Source organism: Anomalospiza imberbis, chromosome Z (assembly GCF_031753505.1).
Source record: "Anomalospiza imberbis isolate Cuckoo-Finch-1a 21T00152 chromosome Z, ASM3175350v1, whole genome shotgun sequence".
NCBI classification, from domain to species: Eukaryota; Metazoa; Chordata; class Aves; order Passeriformes; family Viduidae; genus Anomalospiza; species Anomalospiza imberbis.
The window spans coordinates 56538937-56557476 of NC_089721.1; the positions used below are offsets into that span (position 1 = coordinate 56538937).

At 36.3% G+C, this 18540-nt stretch overlaps 1 protein-coding gene and 2 long non-coding RNA genes across 3 annotated transcripts in view; all 3 read right to left on the minus strand.

The window, feature by feature from the left end:
- LOC137465030 (uncharacterized) overlaps window positions 1–18540 on the minus strand; it is a 474100-nt gene that overhangs the window by 326539 nt on the left and 129021 nt on the right. The gene's annotated exons all lie outside the window — the stretch shown is intronic.
- Window positions 1–18540, minus strand: part of LINGO2 (leucine rich repeat and Ig domain containing 2) — a 494638-nt gene that overhangs the window by 64334 nt on the left and 411764 nt on the right. The window lies entirely within an intron of this gene.
- LOC137465485 (uncharacterized) lies at window positions 7013–12820 on the minus strand. The gene is made up of 3 exons (XR_010994665.1): window positions 12697–12820; window positions 8017–8106; window positions 7013–7876 (listed from the first exon to the last, which is right to left on the minus strand). It is a non-coding gene; the product is annotated as an uncharacterized lncRNA (long non-coding RNA).

Genomic DNA, 18540 nt, shown 5'->3' on the forward strand with positions numbered 1-18540 from the left:
AGACAAAAAGAATCTCTTGAAAGAAAAAAAAAAATCCTCTTTGTGTACTCACTTGTAACACTTCTCAATAAAGACTGTATTTATTTTTTGTGTGTGTCTGGAACTTTGCAACAGCATTTACTATATTGTGCTGTGATATAACAAGGCCAGCTAGGGAACACTTCTTGGTAGTATTTCACCCTCCACCCTCCCTCCCTGAAGTTGTCTCACACATTGAACTCTCCTGAGCTTAAGCAGGAAATAAGGTTGAGAGAGCAGTAAGCTTGAGATATAACTATCTAAGTATCATAAATATCCCCATACCATGTTTCTATGTTTGTGGAAATATCAATTACTCCTCTTGCTTATCCTTCCCCCACTTTTAAATGGACAATAGCAATATCTGAGAGACAAAATCCCTTAGCTTTTTATTGACAAGATTTTTTACCCCTTGAAGATGCATCTGACTTCCCCAGAGAAGTGGTCTTGATAATCTCCCATCTTCAGACCTGCTTTTGACAACCCATTCTTGCAATTCCTTATATCCTCAAGATGTTTGTCCCCAGTGTATGACATCATGCTATTGATACTCCCTGAATGCTAATATGTTATTCATATTTCTCTGAGTTCATCAGTGTCTCAACTTGTTATTCTTGCTGTTCCCCGAAATAATAGAGCTTAGTGAGGCAATTTGTGCTCAGCTTCTGCAGCATGTGCAAGTAAAATATTCTATTCAAATTTATTATAGAAAAAATAGCAGCTGCATCTAATCACCTTTCCTCCAGAGATTTAAAGCACAATAACATTCTAACTGTACTCACTTAACTGTTTTTTAAGTAATACTTTTTAATATAGAATTGTTTATATGCTCCCTTCAAAGGAGTGCTTTTCCCTCCACTCTCTGGCTTTAACTCCTGATGGACACTAACCTGTGATCAAGTCTCACCAGTGTAAATATGAAATAATGCCTCAAATGTCAGAAGAGTCACAATGGAATAAGAAAGAAGATAGACAGACCAGCTCCTTTTGTGTGATATAAAAAGCTTATTTTATCTACACCATGATGATATCATAGTGATGCCTGCTTGTACACTGATATATTTCTACACAGGACTGATTTTTCACAGACAAAATAGTTGATTTAAAGTATTAAGGAATTATAATGAAGTATTTTCTAGGTCAGGGTGCCTCAGCACAACCAAACCAAATGCTGCAGTTGTGCCTGATTTCAATGCACAGAAACAATGAATTTCCTCCTGCTCTATTGTCTGCTCAGCACAGTGTGCAGACCTTCATTCATCCTTGTGTATATATGAGATCAAGTATTGCAAGGCATGAACAGAATGCAAAATTGTATATTGCAAATTCTTCAGCCTTCACCTTCAGCACTTCAAATACCAAAAAAATGTATAAAATACATTGTTTAGAGATATTTTCATTTTTACAGTTCATGTGGCAGGAAACAAACCAATATTTAAAACAACAGCATTAACAGATTTATGTCTGAACTGTCCATAATTACTAAATGTTCTGTGTTCTTTAACCATGCCCTGTGAATATATAAAATGAATTCTTCTTATTTTAATTTGAGAACTTAGAGATCAAAATGCATTCTATTCAGGGAAAAAATGATGTGTTTAACTTAACATTTCCATTCAAAGATTTTAAGAACATAAGTACCTAGCAAAATGATTAAAACCACACTATGTTTACTTTATTTCATAGTAAATGAAATAATTTCTCTGTTACATTGATTTGATGTAAGGGGTGCTCTGGATTTATGTGTTAATTTTGTCAGTGTTTCATATGTTACACACAGGATAGTGGCAGAGAGGAACTGCTTATTGTACACACGTCTGTTAGGACTTAAAAGATCACAGTTGCCTGTCTCAAAAGACTGTCAAGACCACAGAATCTGCCATAAGACAAGCCACCACAGTGGGAATTTGAAGTAAGCACAGAAGGGTGAATTTTGTGAGAGGAAGGTATTAGTTCCAGGCCTGGTGAGGTGAAATCTGGTTACCACACCTTAGTTAATGCATTATAATGCATATTATAATGCAATAATGTGACAGACTGTGGAAAAAAATGCAACTGCTCAAGCATGTTAATACTCCAAACATATGATACTCCAAGTTACACTCCAACATCTGTGATCACCCTGTGGATGCAGAACTTGGACTGAACAAAGGTGGTACCCCAGAAGAATGACTCTGGGACCCTCACAACTCAGAATCCCAGAGCGAAGAAGTACCAATGGGATGATGATGGATCCACATGTCTCTTCTCCCCTCACTGCCTCCCCCTCCTCTTTCTCTCCTTCCCCTCTCTTTCACTTTCTTCCTCCTTTCCTTCCCTCCCCATCCCCTTTTTTGTGTCATCCTCTCTGCTTCACATTTAGTATTAAATAGGGTCCATATTATTGACTTCAGCATATGGTGTTGTTTGCACCTTAATTTGGGCAGAGGCGTCTCTCATCAGTTGGATTATAACAAGATTTCACATCAATTTGTCAGATACTGTTTCCTGACACAATTCAGTCTGAGGAAGCATTAGAGTTTGGTGTCTCTATGCCACCCTTCAAATCATTAAACTGATGAACACAGGCAGATAGGATTTTTGGGCTCTTGGTAAACAACTTCCTAGGTTTGCCATGCTACAACTCCATTGTTTATATTGTCTAATGGGAAGTATGCTTATTTCAAAATCAGATGGTTGATATTTTCTTTGCTCATACATATCTCTTGTTCTTAAAAGTTGTGTTTTTGATGACATCAGCTTCATGCAGGAGCCATCTAGGATGCTCCAGATGTGGAATAATCACTGAAGAATCATCTGCTTTATATGGATAGTCTTTTTGTAGTTTAAGCATATTTTCAGACCAAATAAATCAAGTTTTCTGTAGATGACACTTGATCAAAATTTTAATAAAATGAGCCCAAATTTAATGTTGCACTCACAATTTAACATTATATTGCTGTGCTTCATGAGGCCAGAGAAGCTTTCACAGATTTACATTTTCAAGCCAGCTGCACTATGTCAAAAACAATAGTGCAAGTGCTAACCTTAACTTGCATTTAAAATATGTTCATAAGAAAGAAATTTAACACTGCAGATGTGAAGGGTTAATGTTTGAAAATAAACCAGAGGAGTAAAATCAGGTTTCAGTTATTCCAGTCTAACCATCAGAAATGGTTACCTTGGGATATTTGAGGACATGATAATCCTTGCCTTGCAAGCTAATTTCATAGGGGTGTGGCAGAAAGGGTATGTCTAATGTGAAAACTGCACAAGTCCTCTCTGAAATAGTATTTGAGGGTGAAATCCCACAGAAAAGACCAATAAACAGACATGGTCTGTTATCTCTGTTCCTACTATTTTCTCTTGTTTTCAAAGTCTGACAGTTTAGTTCATTGTATAACTCTATTATGAACCTCTGTATGCAAGATGTTTACACCACAAGCAGCAGGAAATTTCTGAAGGATGTTCTCTAGGTCCAGTCAAGCTCAGGAATGTTTTTATTCTGAAACCTTTGCCTAGGAAGATATCTATAAATCTTCAAATGCTGTAGAAATTATAATATATAAATAATAAGGTACTGCCATTGTTCTGATGGCCCTAATGGACTATACCTTCAAAAATTACTTTGAGAAAGAAAATCATTAATATTTCAATATGAAGCAAAAAAAGAAAGCAATCTTTTAAGATTTAATAAATAGGCAGAAATGTAAATACAAATTTTCATGAAAAACATAAACTGTGGGTGTAAAAAAGCATCTACATATGAAATTCAGATGTTTGGATCCAGATGTTTCTATCATTTACTCTATACCTTGAAGAATTTGTATTTTTGTATGTCGTATTATTCTCTAAACATGGTATACTGCATTTTGTAGCAATGGAACAAATCATGCAGAAATACTCCTTGCAGAGACGTATCTCTAGATTTTGATAAGTCATTTAAAAAAGGAAAGTCAAATCTGCTATTAAAGTGATCTTCACATTTCTTTGATGCAGACAGGATCACGTGATGAGCAAAGAGTTTCAACAAAATAAGATCGTGTTTGTTATGCCAGAAGAAAGGCAACAAAGCTGATGACAGGACTGGAAGTTATGTCCTGTGAGATGCAGCTCTAATTTGTATAGTTTAGAGAGAAGAAGGCTCTCTACAGCTTCCTGAGGAGAGGGAGTAGTGATGAGCTCTTTTCTCTTGGATCCAGTAATAAAAGGCTGGGAGTGGCTCAGAGTTGTGTCAGGGCAGGCTTGAGGATTTGGACTTGACATCAGGAAGCACTTTACTGAGAGCATGGTCAGATGCTGCAACGGGCTTCCTCAATAAGTAGACAATAGCCCAAGGCTGTCAGTGTTTAGAGGTATTTGAGCAATATCTTAAAAGCATATTTTAACTTGTGGTCAGCCATGAAGTGGTCAGGCAGTTGGACTGAATTACCATTGTAGGTTTTTCCAACCAAACTAGTCTAGTCTAGTGTAAACTAATCTAGTATAATCTACCCTACTCTATTTTGTATTTTGTATTTTGATTGTCAATTACTTTTTTCTTTGTTTCACATATTTTTACTTCAGATAATTGCCATTATCACTTTGATTCCTCATAAAGATTATAGGAAGCATAGTTACACAGAACTAGATCCCAGTGACTTTGTTTTGTTTTGTGGTGTTTATTTTTGTTTTGTTTTTGTTTTTGATTTTTTTTTGGTTTTTTAATCTGGAAAGGGACACCATTAACACACTATACTGCAAACCATGAAACATAAATTATAAGACCTTTGACTTTGGCTTGGCAGAACAGGGAAAAAAAAACAAGCCAAGGTACAGGGATATTTCAATTATGAAATCCACTTCCCCAAATTGGCTTCAGTTTTCAAACCACAATGCAAGATTTCAAGACAATGTGCTATGCTTTGCTGTTTTCTGATTAACAAATATGTTTTCCCTTCAAAGAGAGAGAGTGAAAAAAAAACCAAAACAACTTCTTTTGGTTATTGTTTTTTTTCCCAGCCATTGTATATGTCATTATGAAATCTATGGTTTAAAAGAAAATAAAAGCTGCATTACTATAATCATAGATGCCAGAAAAAATTCAATCAGAATATAATTATGATAATAAAAGCTCTTTCAGATTCAATGAGATACAACTGGTAGGGTAATGATTGCTTCTTGAAAAATAAGAGTGATTTTCTCCATTTCACATGAGTAACATGGTTTGGTACTAGCTATCTTTATTCAAGTCACACGATAAAAATGAATTCTGTTTAACATAATTGACAGACATCCTAAGGAAAGAAAGAAGAACAGTGAGGTTTGGTTTTGGTCAAATTGAATTGCTTATGGGATTATAAACACACATTGAACTATTCTCCCTTTTTATGTTGTAAGTCAGGTAGGCTTTCCCTAACAGCATTTTCCTCCTGAGTTAAATAACAGATTTTTATTTTGACTAAAGTGTGATGAAAATAAGAATTATCATTTTGGCAAAATATGAGTGAAAAAAGGTTACTTTGAAATTTTAACAATATCCAGAGCTGGTCACAATTCTACTGCACAAGACCTTTCAAATGAGATGAAATGCTGTGCCTAAGGGATACTGTACGCTAAATATGTGAACGTGAAGATATTGAGTACAAAAAACCTATAGGATGGGGCCATGAACAGTAGCACACCACCTATATATTAGACAGATGAACCAGGATCTTATGGTGTTGTGACACACTGAAATACAGAACAAGAATTCCTCAACCTTCAAAATTAACAAAGACTTGTAATTTAACCAACAGTGTATTCTTTCAATATTTTAGTTCCCATGTGCATTGTTTGGTGACTAGAAGAAGGTGTATTATCTGAAGAGTGTTTTGCTGAAGGCTTTATTAGGATCCTTCTCTCCTTGTAGGCTTGTCAAAATTAATTGGAAATTGCTAGTTTTTGAGATACAACCCTCTGCCAAACTTGATTTGAAACTGAAGACTTCAGACTTTTTGGCTGGACACTAATCCAAAACCAGAGAGCATAGCTGCTGTAGCCTCCTTCATTTTATATACACTCTGGAAAGGGGTACAAAGGGGTATACTAGAAAAAGTGACAGAAGACAACAAAGTCTTTGGCAGGTGAGTGTGCTTAAAAAGACAGCTCTAAAGAACTCATCAGAAAATTAGAAGGTTGTTACAAGTATTGTGAGTATTCCCTTACTTAGAAAATGTAATGAGAATTATAGAGGCATTTGAAGGAAGATATGAGGTTCACAGTTGTTTGTAGGATGATTCTAGTTTTAATACAGGGACAAACAAAATTAAGGAGATAACGGTCATGACACAAGATGACATCAAATGTAAGACAAAGTTGTATACCTCCAGGTAGACTTTAAAGTCAGACTATTTTAGGTATTTTTCAATTCACAATGAATGTAATATGAGAAACAAGTACTGCTGTTAAAAATGTATTTACTTCTGTCTTTAAATTAATAACGGCTATTGTTCTCAGATTGGTCAGTTATTATTCTAAAAAGTTTAATTAAAAAGGAGTAATTTGGATGATTGCAGTGTGAAATATAAAAACACACAGGTTTTTCTGAACCAGTACTTTGCTTTCAGCCATTGCATACCTGCAGCAGATACTCAAAACTGCTTTCAACATTTGCATTACAAAGTACTTCAAAACAAGCACCAGTCACTTAAAGCATGGACAGTACTTCCTACATTGTTCAACACCTAACCTTAAAATGCAAGATGCCTTGATGAAATTATTCTGAAAAAAACTTCAGCATTTATGTCTCCTAGTGATCCCCAAATGCTTCAGTGAGCGATCACAGCCTTGGACACAGAGAGAAACAGAGTTCAATAGGACCAAGAACAAATATTAATAACATGCATAAGAAAAAAATTAAGAATAAGCACAAGAAAAAGAAAGAAGATGCTATCTTTTTTTCACAATTTTTCACCTTTTGTGAAAAGCTGAGAAATAATCAGAAGCCGGTATTAAAACTAAAGTTCCGAAAAGTCTTTGATCAGTTAAATGAAACTAAGGGAGAGAAAAACTGATAATAAATTATAAACATTATTTTATCTACCTACTATGTAAGTAGACTATTTCCACAGAAAAGCTTAGCTGAGTTCTTTCATGTGATGGGCGTCTCAACTGTTTTCTCTGTAGGGAAGGCATTAGCCAATAGATGATTTTGTTCTAATCACAATACTTTCTCTTCATTCCCTCTTGCAATTTTTTCCTGGATGAGTTAATGTTTTCAAATCTTTCATTTGCCAGTAGCAGAATGGATGGATTCCAGACACGTTATATTGTTGAAGACAGAGACAACTATGCTGCCTTTTCATAGTCCACAGTAGTTTTATCATTCACTGCACTAGGAATGTAATCAATCCCTCTATATGAGAAGCACTTTATTTTAAAGTAGAGCTTTAAAAAATAAATTTAAAAAGCTCTTCACACCTCAAAACATATGAATCACTTACCACTAGCTGAAAGGAGGAGGGAAAACTCATTGCAGAAGATGTTTGCTAAGAGGCGTGAACTCAGAAATAGTCAGCCCTGGTAACTCATGTATGTTTTTCACAGTAAAATATTTTGACATTTTTGTGGCTTAAATGAGAGCTTCTGAGAGCTGTTCACACACAATTGAAAGTCTTATGAACAAGTCACTATAGGTGGCATGAATTCATACCAACATCTTCCCCTGTCGATTACCCTGCCAGGCCATACTCCTATTCACTCTGTGGGTGTGGAGACATAAAGAACAACACCGCCGGGGTTTTTCTACCCCTGAGGGGCTCTCCAGAATGTCCTGATCCCGGCAAACAGTGGATGGAGTCAATCACAGTCCATCTTCCTTCCCTCCTGCTCCTTGCAGCCAAAGAGCAATGCTTGAGTACTGGAATGTGGGACACAGGCATGCTTTCAACTCACTTTCGAGTGCTGAACTAATGTTCTTTGGCCAACTAAAAATAACATAAAGAGAGGGTCACGCACAAAGCTGCAAGGGAAAATTGCAATTTGGTTAGATACAGATACCTGCAATCCATATACCATCCTCTACCAAGGATTGACATGATGCCCAAACTCCTCCTCTTGTTTTGAGAATCCCAGTATCAATCCTTTCCACTGCTCCCACATTTATGTAATGCAGGAAAAGTAGATGTGGGAAAAAGCAGTGACACAAGGAAATAATGCTGTGTGAATAAGAATAATCTAGATTGGTTTTGAAAAACAAACAAACAAACAAACAAACAAACTAAAAACCCAACAAACAAACAAACAAACAAAACCCCCACAAAAAAACCCACCAAAAAACCAACAAATAACTAAAAGGCTAACTAATGAATAAACAAAAAAACACCCCCAAGCTGAAACAAAAGAGGTGGGAAGAGAAGTGGAATAACTTTCAGGAAAGGGGAAATAAAGGCAAATTATGCAAAAGGAAGACTGCATTCAGAAAACAAGAGAAAAAATGGGAAATACTATAGTTTTTAAATTGGGCGAGATTGAAGAAAATGAACAAAAAAATTAAGGGAAATGACAGAGAAAAAAGAACTAGAACAAGGCACAGTGGAGCACAAATGTCAGGATACAGAGAATGAAATGGGAAATAAGAAAACATTGAAAGGAAATGGAGCAGCAAAAGTAAATAACCTTGCAGTGGACTAAATTTAATTTTATCTTCTTATTTTAACTCCAGGCTTAAGCTATTTTTTGGTACTGTTTATAAATATTTGTGGGGTAAAAGGATCCTTACATGTTACATCTGCCTTGTTAAGAGATAGAAGATACACAGAAAAGGAACAACATCGATGATGCAAACAAAAACAATTTTGAGAGGACAGATGTTTTTCCAAGATACTTTATTATTATTATTATTAGTAATAATAATAATTATAATAATAATTAGTCAGAAGTAGATTAAAGGACTGTGGCATTAATTAACAGCCATGATAGGTTGCTGTTGATAAAAAATGGGGTTTGCCAGAAAGATTTTAGGGAGTAGAAGATTTTTTTTACAAAATGCCTAACTAGATGAAGAAAAGTAAGAGGCTAAAAATTTCATGTGAAGATGGATAGGCACTGTGCTTCAGAGTTGTGTGTGAAAAGAAAAAAACAAATGAAACAAATGAGGGGATGGAAGGAGTAATATGCTGAGTGAACTAGAATCAAGAAAGTGGGATGGCCAGTGTCTAGTCCTTCTGTATACAAGCATAAATTGGGAGAAGGGGTGGCTGGAGATCAGCCCTGCAGAGCAGGATCTGGGGTTCCTGGTCAGCAACAGGCTCACTGTGAGCCAGCAGTGTGCACAGCCAGGCAAGAGGGCAAACAGCATCCTGAGGACATCAAACACAGCTCAGTCACACAGTCAGAGAGAAGATTATCCTGCTGTATCCAGCATTGGTGTGACCTGAGCTGTGCTGGGCCACTCCATTTGAGAAGGACGTTCTGGTCCTTGATTGTGTCCAGAGGAGGCCAACAAAGCTGATGAAAGGGCTGGCTAGCATTTCCTGTAAGGAGTGGCTGAGGACCCTGGACTGGCCCCATTTGCAGAAAAGGAGGCTGAGGCTGAGCTCATTGCTCTCTACAGATTCCTGAGGAAGGGGAGTGGAGAGGGAGGTGCTGAACTGTTGTCTCTGGGAGTCACTGTTAGCAGACATGTGGAAATGGTTCAAAGTTGCATCAGGGAAGGTTCAGACTTGAAATAGGAAATATTTTTTTGTTAAGAGGGTGATCAAACCCTCTAACAGGGAGGTGTTTCTACTCTATTGTTCTTGCTTTGGTTGGGATAGTGTTAATTTTCTCCATGGCAGGCATTATGGGGCTGTGTTTTGGATTCATGGTGAAAATAGTGTTGATAACACAAGGTTGTTTTTGTTATTGCTAAACAGGGTTTACATAGAGCCAAGGCCTTTGCTGCTCTTCACCCACTCACCTAGCAAGGAGGCTGGGGGTGTACAGGGAGCTGGGACAGGACACAGCTGTGACAGCTGACCCCAGCTGACCCAAGGAGTATCCTACATCCTATGATGTCATGCTCAGCATATAGTGGGGGAGAAGGAGGAGGATGGGGGAGACATCCAGAGTGCTCCATGCTCCTGGAGATGGCTGAACACCTGCTTGCCCATGGGATTTGGTGCATGTTTTGCCTTGTTTTGCTTTTCTTGCAAGTGTGAGTTTTGCTTTACCTATTTAATCTTCTTTATCTCAGCCCATGAGTTTTCTCATTTTTATTCTTCTGATTACATCCCCCATCCCATGGCAGGAGAGTAAGTGGGTGTGTTTGGGGTGCTTAGTTGCTGGATGGGGTTAAACTACAACAAACAAGTCTGTCAATTTTAATATTTTCTCATCCCAGAATTGTCCAGGCATTTGGACTAGAGGATCACTGTAGATTCCATCCAGCTAAAAGGATTCTCTTCTATTCTATTACCCATGAGATGGCATTTGACACCCTTTCTTTAAATGAATTCAAGATCATTCAGTCCCATTTATACTATTTAGGATTAAATATTATATTTGATTTTGAAAATAACATTTTTATTCAGTCCGTGAAAAACAAGTCCGGAGCAGGATTCTGAATTAAATGGTATTCAAATAATAGCAAAAAAATGTTTACATTCCTAACCATTGTTGCCATTATATCTGGAAATTATTGACTAGGGTTCTACAGCCAAGAGGAAGAAATAAATTAGAGCATAGAAGAATTTTGTCATCACATCAGGATTAGACATAATGCAATTAAATAAAAATAGGCCATGTTAAGCAAATGGCATTTTCTTGTATTAAAAGAGAATCAAACAAGTAAGATAAAAGAAAAATACCTATTACTTTAATTAACATATATGTACACATTTGAGTGCAAGCAAAAAAAAAAAATCCTGCAGTTTAAGAGTAAAATGTATAATGGAATTTCTTTACACTGTGCTTTTTCCCAAAAAAACCTGTGTTTGATGCAGTGTGAGAGTAAAAATCTCTCAAAAGAACATCAAAACAGACACAAACATTTTTTATGGTAACAAGACACTTCAGGCTGAAAAGGCTGGTGAGGTCTAACATGCCAAAAGTTAGCACAAAACTGTCTTCCTAATAACTGTGGTATGCTTAAGAGCCAAAAAGAAGCATTTTTAGGCTTCCTATAATTCCTCAGGACATAGCTGAGTAAGGATTTTACAGACATTAAAGAACAAAGTAAAGAAACCTCATTTTTGCTCACTAACTTTGTGCTGTTTAAAAACTCGAGGGATATAAAAGTTTCAAGGGAGGTATACCTTCTTAGAAGTTCAAAAAGGTGTTTAAAAAGTGAACATTAGCATCCTTGAAGCTAATCTGGTTTACAAACCAAAATCCCAATGTCCAGCATGAAAATTACATATTGACTTTGGACTGATAGATTTTCTACTTAAATTCTTAGAGGCATGTTTGAAAGTCTTCACTGCAGACTGCAATGTAATTATATGCCATTCTTGAAATAGTTTAATGCAAAAATGCAATTCTTAAACTAGCCCTGTTTAAGAATCAGAGAAAATTGCTAGGACTGGAAGACTCTTTCATTTTGCAATCATCCTTTCTGTAGATGGATTAGCCTTCTCTGTAGACAAGTGAATTTGAAAGAGGTAATTTCAGTGCTTTGAAAAAAGTGTGTTCTCTAATGCCATTATGTGCATTGAAAAGTCATATAAGAGAAAAGAAGAATAAAAGTGCAGAACTCAATTTAAGACAGTCTTGCCAGCGTGTTGAAACATGCTGAAGATGGATTGGTTATGATTAAAGGTGAAACAGTTTTTATCCCTTCCAATTAGTAATGTACGTAATATAAATTAATCCTTATTTAATGATGTCCGTGTCATTAGAATCAAGTTTGCATAGATACAGATAGATAGACAGATATATATAATTAATGCTTCAAAACCCCAACTTTTACATGTGAAATGAAGGTCAGAAGAGATGCCAGTCTTTATTGATATACTGCCTGGGATATTGCTGTGACAGTTTCAGAGTTAAGGCTCTTGAAGAGGTTGATAAAAATGTAAATTATCTTGCTTGGGGAGAATGGCACACTCTATGCACTGTAAAGACAAACTTTTGGTGGTACAGAAAGTATTGTCAGCTGAGTCACTCAGTACTCTGCCTTCTGGAGACAATAACGTCTCACTGGGACAGGCACAGCAGTCTGTCCCATGGTCAATCACAGTCAAGAGGAAAAATTTAATAAATAGGAGGCTAGAAGGGAAGCGACCTCTTCCTTTGAGTGCTTAGAATATCTTCTCTACAAAACATATGTAGAGAGGAAGACATGCCTCAGATTCAGAAAACTACCCATGCTGTTGGTACACAGCCCTCAATGAACTTAAGCAAGCCTATACATTTGTTTTCAGGTACTGCCAAAAGCAGGAGTTTTAGGACTTCCATGAGACAGAGACAATTAGTCATACATTTCTCTGGCTAATGTGCTGAGTTTAGTCATGGAGGTGCTGTGTCTTTGATCACCCAGGGGTCTTTTCAAGTGCTCAATATCTCTGCTGATGTGCTGGAGAGAAGCCTATCAGTGTTTCCTCCTCATCTTTCTCCTCAAGAAAATCACTAGGCTCACTGTTTTGTACCACAAGATGTATTTTAAGAAGACCAGGGATTGTTGGGCTGCGTGCCATGGTTTGGCCGATCCTTAAGTGCCAAAGCAAAAAAGAGAAAGAAATAGAGAGGACTAATTCCTACCTTTAGAAACTACTTTGTAGATGAGATTCCATGTCTCTTCCAGGTGGGTCATCTGAAGAAGCTAGGAAAAAACATTTGTTTTAAGACCTGAACAGAAATAATACTGAGATTAGTGGTTCAATTTGTTTTTATTTTCTCTAGGGACATTACAAAGACAGCCCTCAAGACTTATAGACACCAGCTAGGAAAAGTTTCAGAACTGTTTTAGGCTTGAACTGCTCAGGAATCTAGAAAACAGATGATGTGGTTTCAATTCATGTAAAGAATATGCTTATGATAACCAAAAATAAAGCTGAAAAGTAGAAGCTGCCCACTTGAGTCACAAGTGGAAACCTGAACCATTGGAACTGCTGATGGATACATTTCTTTTGTTACTTTCATGGATGGGAAAAAAAGGCCATTCTTCCCATTATTCTTACACTTCCAAAAGCCGTAATAAAAAAGAAACAAATTAGCTTTAATTCAGCTCCCCAGAAGAATACATTTCCTTCAGCTGGTATGCTCCTGACACAGATATAATTCTGATAATAACTCTGGAGAAATCAGAAAACTAAATATACATGTGATCAACCTATTCAGGGCTATCTAACTGAGCAATTAACTAAATGCCATGCAAAAGAAAAGGTATGAGGAATATGAAAGTGATGGCTTCGTGTTAGTTTTTTTTCACATAATTGTTTGTGGGTTTTTTTTCTACCTGAACCTCCAGGCGCATAACTTAAACTAGGAAGAAATAGGAATACACCATTTCAGCATGAAATAGAAGCTGCTTGTACAGTACTTCGATTCCTGACACCAAGAAAATGTATGAACTAGTGAGAAATAACCCACTAGTTAATTTCCTTCACTCCTACTGCAGAAGCTTGGGTATCATAAAATATTAGAAGTTTAAAAGCAGAAGTTTTGGTATTTTATTTTTTTAAATTTCTTTCTTCCTCCCACCATGGTGAAGTGATAAGGCAAACTAGGGAGTATATAACTGTGTACACATTCCCTATCTCATTTAAATTCAACTGTCAAAATATCAAAAGGATTTTGAAGAGAAGATTTGTATCCTACATTCAAATATCTTGCAATTGCCACCTTTAAATGGTGCCATTATTCTAAATGTTGCTTATAGGCACAAGTAATTTTTAAGCAGCTCTTTCACTTATTGTCATTGTCAAGGAAAGTGGAAACCATCTTGGCCAAAGGAAACCAAATATTAAAAATACAAAAAACCAGTTTGTTGTGAGTAATGGCAAAAATTGATAAGAGAATGGCATGGAAATCATTCAAGCTCCAGTAAAATTAGCAAAAAAATTAAACTTTTAAATGAAAAAAAAAAGTTATTTTGAAATACAGGCTTAAAAGAAGCTTGGCATAACCATGTAAAATATCCACAAATAAATGTTAGGTTTTAAGAATATATATATATCTAGCTAAGACCCAATATTTTTACATGATATTTTTCTAAAAAAATATCCATAAGCAACAACTATCTATGCCTTGCCCTTCTTCTGTCTGCAAGATCATCACACTTTGATGAAACTTGTCATCATGATGAACCTTGCAAATATCTGGCCTAAACAGACACTTATCTACTTGCAATACTTCTGAAAGAATGGGTAAGAGTTTGTCTATACTGCCTGCTCTGACACAACTGCAAAACCAGAAAAGTAGCCAAATCCTTCCAGAATAAAGAAGTATAACATGATTATTTATATCAGAATAAATCAAGTCACCACTCATATGTCTTGCTACCTCATCTCACATCCAAGTTTCAATTTCCTTCATACAACACCTTAGCCATCTGTTTTAAGGTCTTCCCTTTTGTTCATGTGTTTCAATTTGAGACAGAGGGTCTTCTAATGACTCAATTACAGAATCTAAGCCAAAGGTACTTTAGACAATACCCTTCAGGAGAAGGGTGCCAGAAGTAAAATTTATTCATCACTGACACTGAGGGTGATTTGAACATCCAACTTAGCAACTCAGAGGAATGATGTAATTCTGGAATGGCATCAATCAGTTTTCATAACAAATTGCTTTTTAATAATGATAATAATGAAAGATCAAAAAAATCTGAACATATATTTCTATGGTAAGGTTATATGGGATACATGTGTTTGTACATACATACACAGTATAAAATCCCCTCATATCTTCAGGTATAACTTATAGGAACAATTACTTTTTCCCAGTCCCAAGTCAATACGTGCTTTCTCAAAAAGTTATATTTGGTTTTTATTCTTACATAACAGGAAACAAACTATTATGGATACCCAATTACTATTTCAGGCACTGAAGTCTTAACCAGGAATCTGGTTCTGTTTGACTCTCCCTTAAGTGTCACTGCGGGGATTGATACAATGAGATTAATGCAGGCAAGATTTCACTTGGTAACAGAGTTTTCAGAGATTTCAACATTGGTAACAGAGAGACAACTGAAGAGCCAGGGGCACATTCAGAATCTATTTGAGATGGACCTAGACAATTCAGATCTGAGTCACACTGTTATTTGTACTCTATGCACTGAATCATAAGAGTGATGCGTGTGCTTACAAAGAAACTTAAAGCTGTCTGAGAGGACAAAACCAAATTCAGCAGTGTTACAAAAATGGGATTAAGGTGATATTTGGAGAGACTTTGAGGTAGAAAATGTAAGGTGGTCAAAATGAGTCTCAGGTTAGTTGAGAACATCTCATAAATTCTAGTAAGCTTAGAAATCATGCAATACACAATTGCTGCAGCAGTGTGTAGTTCACACAAAAGCTAATCTTCTGGTACACCATATCTCTTCTAGAAAGTATAGTAGAAAAAAAAATTATTTGCAAAGTGGCAGCTGATTTGGCAGATTTGGTTCCAATGTTACCCTCTCTTCATATGAAATGAGTGGGGTTGGGAGTCCCCGACAGATCCTCTTTATCCCTTCTGTCATGCAGCCTTATTCAAAGTGACTGTCAGTGCTGCCTTTTCATAACCTGCACTTCTCCATGCTGTGAAAAATGTAAAGAACATTCTGCACTTCCAATTCATTCTTTGCAATGCTTTAGTTTAACGAGTACAGAAGAAGAACAATCCTTACTGTGCTGGGGACTCTATCCACCATCCTTGGGGTAATGAGACATAGTACAATTTCTCAGGTGCAGATTGCTTGCAAACTGCCCCATGAAGCCTCTGAATGTTTGATTACTAGGGGAGTCCTCTCCTCCCCACCATTTATTTTTGGTATTACAGATTGCAAAAAATAATTTCCTATAATACTGTATACAGGTATACAGGAAAATATTGCCTTTATTTGCTTAAATGCTAAAACATTTGATTTCTAAGATGCATGAAGAGAATGAAGGAACAAACAAGCATTCAAAAAAGGACTAAACTGAAGTTTCTGTCCTACTGGGATGTCAGAAGAAATATTTTTATTGTCTATAAAAAACAATCAAAAAACACAACAAAAAGCAGGATATTCTTTCAATCTTACATTTTTCTTTAAAGAGAAGTGATGTGGCAGTTTTTACTCTGTTAGCTGAAACCAAAGCACTGCCAGGGTGATGAAGGGCTTGGGAGCCCAGCTATCTGGAAGTGGTTCATATGACCAAGTCACAGTGTCTGTCATACCAGTCTGTATGTCCTTGAGTTGTGCTGGTATCTACCATGGTAATTCCCTCCCACACCTTCTTATGTAATATCTCATATGCTTATTTTTTCCAGGGAAACTGATACTCAATTTCTACATCATGACCCAGTACCATAGAAAGAAACTGATAAATATCAGACCCAGACTGCTGTGAGAAAAACCCACAACAAATTCACTTGCAACAGGGTTTTTCACACAGAAATAGCTTGCAGCATAAAAAATGCAGAAGTCAGCAGAGCAACATTTCATCACAGGGATGAAGAAGCTGATTCTGAATTGTACTCAACATACATAAATCCCATCGATATCGGTGTGAATAAAATGTCAGAAAGCAAGTAGGATTTGAAGTTAGTTCAGCTTTTCTCAGGATTACACAGGTATAATGAGAAAGCTAATTCAAGTATAAAAATTCAAGTATAAAAATTCAAGAAAAATTTCTTAGAGAATGAGGAATGGACATCCATCCAAAGATGTCAAGACAAACCCTAATGATTACAATTCATCCCTCCCTGTTTTTGTGTTTCCATTTTTAGCCAGGTTTAGAGCAGCTTTTGTCAGAGAGAAGATTCTTTTAAAACAACACTGGAGAAAACACAGTGTGCTGTAAATATAATTGAAGGAAAGGGATAACTAGTTTTCATATATACTGATTTTCATCTGCACTCTATAAGACATGACACAAAAATAATGATCAATAACCACTTAATTTATCACTAGCCAAGCAACAGCCCTATTAGGTCCGCCAGTGACTGCAGTCCTGTCAATCAGAAAGGCCCTTATCTACTAAAATTGGAAAGCACAGCAAAAAATCATGAATGTTGGTCTGATGGAGTTGAAATTCTACTCATAAAAGCAGTATTTGACTTCAGCATATTTTCTCTTGGTGCCAAGAGAGCCTTCAAATATCAGAGTGCTGAGACTGATGACTTCTTGCCTGAGCTTGCTAGTTTTGCTTGACTATTTTGTCCTCTCCAGACTAAGCACATGAGTCTGAAAAATTCGGAGTTGCTGCATGTAGACAAATAACCCTATATGGCAACTATTTAAAGACAGACACATCCACCTATTTGGGTTTTTTAAATCATTATAAATTTGAAAGCAGAACATCTTAGGGACTTAGGACATTTACAGAAAATCAAGGAAAACAGTGTGCAGTTTCTCATAGTTTCTTGGAACTTGGGTATTGCACACTTTAATCTCAGTTTAAACCTATTGAATCAGTTTAAAACTATTTATGTTAGGAAACTCACATGCCAGCATTTCTTTCCTGTAAATTTCCTATATTTGGAAAGGCTGCAAAGGTCCTTGGACTTCTCACTTTGAGAATTGTATGGTAGCTGCTGTGCCATTGGTATTAGGAGGGAATAACACTGGGAGATAAAGTATCGGTTGTCAGGCAGCCTCCAAATCCATAGATACTTCGTTCCTTCAGAACAAGTCCACAGAAGATAGAAGGGTTGAAACTTTTGGTCTTTGAGAAGTGACTCTCAAATGCAAAATCACAAATTTGATTGCCTTTAAAGTGTATTAAAATGATATTGAATACACAGCAATGATTAAATGGCTGAATAATAAACTAGAGTAGTCAAAGTACATAGACTGAGGGGGAGCTATTACCAGAATGACTATAATTAAGTATAATTATAATTGTATAATATAAATTATATAATGTAGATAGCTACAATACGAAGTTGTATTATGTATTATACAGTACACACTCAATTATGCATCACATAATCCATTATAGCTATACATATTTATTACTTATTATTAATTAATTTAGCCACATCCATTCTCTTTGACTAGCAGAACTAATTTTTGCTCCATAAGAAATCGAAGAAGTAGGCAGTTTCCACCCAAAAGAGTAAACAATAGCCATGTTCCTCATGGCATCAATCCTCCAATGCACAGGTAGAAGGAAGCTGACCAAATGGGAATGAAATGTACACTTAGGATGCTAAACATAATTGGAGAGGTTTAGTAAATATGCTGAAAGGTGGTGTGGCCAAGTTCAAGTCTGCAGACCATTATCACCTATCTGCCTTGCATTATCATCTCTGCTGATTAATTATGCCCAAGTATTTTTCACTTCTCTGGCCTTCTGTTTCCAATCTGGATGACAAGAATAATGATACTGATCACCCTTACAAGAAAATTTTAGCTGTGTGATAAAAGAAATCCAGGGTGACACTAGTACTGTTGTTTTCTTTTGAAGAGGTTTTAAA